General features: G+C 32.7%; 1 long non-coding RNA gene across 4 annotated transcripts in view; it reads right to left on the reverse strand.

Moving 5' to 3' along the window:
- LOC136066377 (uncharacterized) overlaps positions 1-4,775 on the reverse strand; it is a 6,831-nt gene extending 2,056 nt beyond the window's left edge. The window contains exons 1-3 of one of the 4 annotated variants that reach the window (XR_010627819.1): positions 4,290-4,775; positions 3,992-4,160; positions 3,673-3,879 (exon numbers count right to left, since the gene is read on the reverse strand). This is a non-coding gene — a long non-coding RNA (uncharacterized LOC136066377). Of the gene's footprint in view, positions 1-3,672; positions 3,880-3,991; positions 4,161-4,264 lie in introns of all 4 variants that reach the window. The other 3 variants (XR_010627820.1, XR_010627821.1, XR_010627818.1) reach the window with 3 other exon arrangements.
- Positions 4,776-5,672: the final 897 nt, after the last annotated feature.

Genomic DNA, 5,672 nt, shown 5'->3' on the forward strand with positions numbered 1-5,672 from the left:
CTACATATATGCAGTACATTGATTATCAAAAAAATATAGTAGTACATTCTTTTGGAGCTAAAAAACAACATAAAAAAGAACAAAAAAGAAAGAACACTTAAATGCAGTAATTATATTAAGCTTATTACAACCAAAAAATAAATAATAAATAAACAAACAAAGAATCATATGTAACCCCTGCTTAATCAAGTTCAACTACAAATATGGAAAAAAAATTGCAAGCACCTGAACAAATGAAGAAGTTATTAAGTGTTCTTCCCATATGAATAATGGTGTCAAGAGAGTTCCCAAATCTGTTGGATTGAAATAACCAACAAAAAAAAAAAATAGAATAGAATACCATAGAAACATCTTAGTAAAAATAACATAATTATCAATGGTATAAATAAAACTACCATTCCTATCTACAAAAAAGACTTTGACAATGCAAAAAACTACCATTCCATTGGATTTTGAGTTGAGCAATAGTTGCATTGCCACTTGCCAGCATTGTTGTCATTATTAGAAAGATTAGGATGTCAAAGAAGTGACGATAATCTAAATTTATTGCAAATCTACATGGAAAAGTCATTAATTTAGACCTCATCACATATACCCCCAAACCGCAATTCATTCCCAACATGTTCACTGATATATTTAAAAGGAAAACAAAGATTGACCTTAAAAAACCAATAAAAATTAAACTAACTAAATACAACAACTAATATAATATGAAGCTCCAAAGAATGTCAAGATACTATCTTCCCACTAAAAGCAAAACTAATACAAAATACGAATGATATTGCAACTCCAAAAACATACTTTCAAGATGCTAAGCTGCATAAAACACATGTAACACCTTAACTACCACTGTTAATATGGTTTATTATTAAAATTCAGACCAACTTAACACAGCAACCAACATAATATAAAGCTTGAAAGAACTTGAAGATAGCATTTTTCCCTCTAAAAAGCAGAAATATGATGCAAAATATTGGCATATATCCACCAATATCAGAAGCCCAATCAAATTCCCACAATAGGCTTACATTACAAGTTTACAAATACACCAATGAAATACCTCTACTTACTGATCTATATATTACTAAAAGCTGAAGCGTGGAGTTTAATGCTGCTGTTCTCATGCTGTGCCATATCAGCTCCCACATCATTTTTTTTTTTTTTTTGTAATATAATTTTTCCTACAATTTTAAAATGGTTTTTACAAGTTTCAGCCCTATAAATTCCATTCCTATAAATGCAGCCCACTACTTATTTATTTACTTCTACTATCACCTTATAATAAATCCAGTCAACTACTTATTTATTTACTTCTACCATGTCATTATCCTATTTCTTTCCAATTTTTCTCTAATTTTTTTAACATTTAATTTTTTTTTTAATATTTCCACTTACTCCAACCTTTCTCCCTCCCCTACCTTTTCATCTCCCCCTTACCTTTTCATCTCCCCACTACCATCTACTTTAATATCACTCTTCATCTTCCCTTTCATCTTCTCTTATTTTGTCTCTTCTTATTCACACCATTTCACTATAAATTCGTCATTCTCTTCCATTCTTTGCATAGTTTTTTCTCATAAAAAAAAGGTTATCTCTCTCTCTCTCTCTCTCTCTCTCTCTCTCTCTCTCTCTCTGTTGATTTTTTTATTTTACTTGCATCTCTACTTTAGGTTTATAATTCTTAACTAATTTTCATAACTTTTTGGAATCAACGTTTGGTTTGTATGATGTCATTGATAAATCTTTGTTGTAGAAAGGATATGATGGTGAAATACTTCAGTTCCCTAGGATTTCTTATAGCTGTGTTCAGCCTTGTACCTATAGAAGGCCAATGTAGCTATGTTTAGAGAGATGGCCTCGCTGTTAAAGAAGATTTTGAGGTACTAATGCAACCTAAATTTTCCGTTGCTATCATTGAAGAGGATGTAATTGTTACGGTTCATAGCAACTGACAATGCTTGAAGTGTGCATGAAATTAAAGGCTATAGGGGAGAGATGGCGTCACTGTTAAAAATGATTTTAAGTTACTAATGCAAACTGAAATTGTCGCTGCTATCATTGAAAAGGATGTAATTATAATGGTTCATACCAACTGACCATGAATCATGTATATATCATGTATATGTTGTAAATGAAATACTAATATCACGTATATACTCTTGCAATTCTGCACAATTAATCTCATTGTTTATGTGTTTCAGTGTTTTTTGAATATAAAGGATGTCAACAATATTGATCTTATGGGAAAAGTTACATAAAATATTGAGGTTTTTTTTTTTAATATTACAATCTACTAAAAATTCTTTTTAAATATTTAAAACCTTTCTATTTTTTATATTACTAATGTATTTAACAAAAAAATATAAATAGATTATTGACTTTATACATTCATCTTTGGTGGTTTAACATTATATATAATTTTACCTTTACATATTTGTCTACTTTAATTTAGATGTTTATAACTAAATAATATTATCAATGAAGAATAAAAAAAACCAAAAATAATGTCTATACATATCTATACTATATATAATAATGGAGTTTTGTAATAAATTTTATAAAGTTCTTTATGCACTACATCTTTAGCATCTTTTCTTTTTTCTTTTTTTTCTTTTTTTGGTCTTTATTTGCAATTCTTACTTTGTTCAACTTTTCATCTTCTTCAATTATTGTCTTTTTAGTTCAATATTTCATCCCCCCCAATAATTTTATTTTTTTTAATTTTCCTTTGATTTTCTTTCGATTTTAAAAAAATTTCCATTATATCTTCTTAAATTCAATAGTTTCACTTCATTCAACCTTTCATCTACCTCCACCCTTTCTCTTCCATCTTAATTTTCATATAAATTTCTTCTTAATTACTTCATTTACAACTCTCTCCCCTATTTTTCCCAAGTTATCCACGACAAAAAGGTCAATACTCTCTCTCTTTCTCCCATTTTTTTCTCTTTCGGTTTTTTTTATTTTATTTTTTATTTATTGTTTTAACCATTTTTTTTTTCATCTACTAATGGTTCTTTTTGTTATTGCTATATTATTCTTATTATTTATTTATTTCCATCTCATTACTAGAAAAAAAATGTAATTCAATTTTGGGATTTCATGATGAATGAGTTTGAGTTTTCATGGTCTCAAAACTATTCAAATATGTTTTTTCTTTTTCAAAATTGATTTGAATTGAGCATTTGATCATGTTTCTTATAAATTGCTTTATGGTTGCCCTTCTCTAGATTGCAGGAATGTTACTTTCAATATGTTTGCCATAATGTTTTTTTGTCTGATAATTAACTTCAATGTGATGTTTTCCGTTTTGGTATTTATCTTATAGTAAGAATGTTATTCATTTTTATCAAAGATAAATCGTTATTGTTTCTCCTTTTCCTATCGTTTTATATGTTGACCTAAATTTCATTTTTATCTTTGTTTTGTTTGTCAATTTCTTGACAGATAGCAACAATTAAGCCTTGCAATCACTGGAAGCTTTTTATTCTATTGAAGTTCATACCAATCAATTGGTAATTATTTTTTTTCTTAGAACCTTTTGAAGGAAAGGGGAATAAATTTGTTGTTTTTCTTGGGTGGTGCTTGATAATTTGCTTTTTATGGTTCAACACACATTAGCTTAATTAAATATATATATATATATATATATTAAAAAAAAAAAACACATACACAGATCTGCTAGTGCACCCAACCCAAATTTGCTTTGTCTACACAAAATCCTCTACTCTAAGAACACTCGCTTGCAAAGAGCCCCAGACATTTGAGGGAGGCCAACATTGAAAAAACCCTTTCCATTATTTCTCTGCTTTTTCCGCTTCTTCTCTAAGTGGGTTTGTAGATGTCTTCGATCGTGCCCTGCTTTTCCTCACCATTCAACTTTAATCAAAACCAATAACCCAAATACCTAAATAAAAACAATCAACCCAAAAAAAAAAAAAAAAAAAAAACCTATATCATATTTAAAACCAATTTTTGCTGTTTAAAATACCTGTATTGGTAGTGGTTCTGATGGTATATGACAGTGGTAGAAGGCTGGGCTGAAGGTGGGTGATGGTTTGACATGGTTGTGGTTTGACACTTCAACGGCTCCTCTCTCAATCTGAGTAAAAATCCAAACTTTCAATCTCACGCACAAGGATAATTGCAAAGAAGAACACCTACAAATAGCAAACACAACACAAATTCAACCTGAGTAAAAATCCAAACTTTCATTCATATAGTCTAAATATAACACTAAATATTCTGACCCATCTAAGTTTACCAAACTTTCACACAAACATACGCACAAAAACTCAAAACTTAGTATTTTGGAAGAATTGAGCTCCGAATTTTTGATTCTGAAAGTGAACACCAAAAATCCTTAATTTCCTTCCACTTCTTTCCATTTGTCCCCAATTTTCACAGCAACAATAATTTTGTAGTACCATAAACCAAAAATAAGTAAATAAAACAGAGTTTCAAACTTGCAATCGCCTTTCTCTTGCACATCCACCAACCAGATCACAAATAGTGTTTGAGGCGTTGAGCTCCATTTTTATTTTCTGGCTCTTCTCTCATGCAAATCAGCTGCAAATGTTCTTGGGTTTCAAATTTTTTTGTTGATCTGGATTAGTAGAGAGAGATCAGTGCTGAGGCTGGGTTGTGAAGGAACTCACAAAACCAAAATTGCACTGTAGATGTACAATGCAAAAACACTGTAAGAGCACTCACAGCAGTGGTGCTATATTGCTATATAGCAATATTTTAGCTCCTCAAACACTAAAACCAAGCTGCAGCAGTGGAGCTAAATCTATTTTTTTTAGCTCCATTACTACAGTGCACATCTATAAATAGATGTGCACTGTTCATGAGAGCTAAAAATAATAATAATTTTTTATTCCCTGCCTCATTAAAATATTACCTCTCTCTCAACTCTGATCATCTTTCAACTCTCACCTTTCTCTCTCTCAACTCTCTCAGCTCTCTCTCAACTTCCTCTCACAGCTGCCGGCCCACCCTCACGCCACCGGCTCACACCGCAGATCCGCCGCCAGCTTACACCGCAGACCCCGCCACCGGCTTACACCGCAGACCTCGCCGTCGATCCACGTCGCAGACCCCGCCCTCCGATCTAGATTTTGGGCTGTCGAAGCTGCTAAATCCTGAACAATCTTTTCTATTTACAACAATGAGAGGAACTCGAGGCATCTTGCACCTGAGTGGATAATGAGCTCCACAATTTCCGACAAGGCTGATGTTTATAGTTATGGGTTGGTTTTACTAGAGATTGTGAGGGGAAGAAAAAATTGCTCAATACAAACATGGAGCCATAGCACAAAAACTAGTAGCAGTGAAGGAAATGCCCCATCCTCATGCCCCTCTTTCGGAACACAGACTAATATATTTCCCTCTATTTGCGCTGGAAATGCACCAGCAGAGAAGGTACTTGGAACTGGCAGACCCAAGGTTAGAGGGACGGGTGACAAGTGAAGAGGTTGAGAAGCTAGTGCGGATTGCCTTGTGTTGTGTGCATGAAGATCCAGCGCTGCGGCCTTCTATGGCTCACGTTGTTGGCATGTTGGAAGGTGGGTTGTCTTTGGGTGAGCCGAGGTCCGAATCACTAAATTTCTTGCGGTTCTATGGCCAGAGATTCATCGAGGAGTCAAGAATGGAAGGGTCCAATGAGCTGA

The sequence above is a fragment of the Quercus suber genome, unplaced genomic scaffold (assembly GCF_002906115.3).
Source record: "Quercus suber isolate HL8 unplaced genomic scaffold, Cork oak 2.0 scaffold_33, whole genome shotgun sequence".
Taxonomy (NCBI): domain Eukaryota; kingdom Viridiplantae; phylum Streptophyta; class Magnoliopsida; order Fagales; family Fagaceae; genus Quercus; species Quercus suber.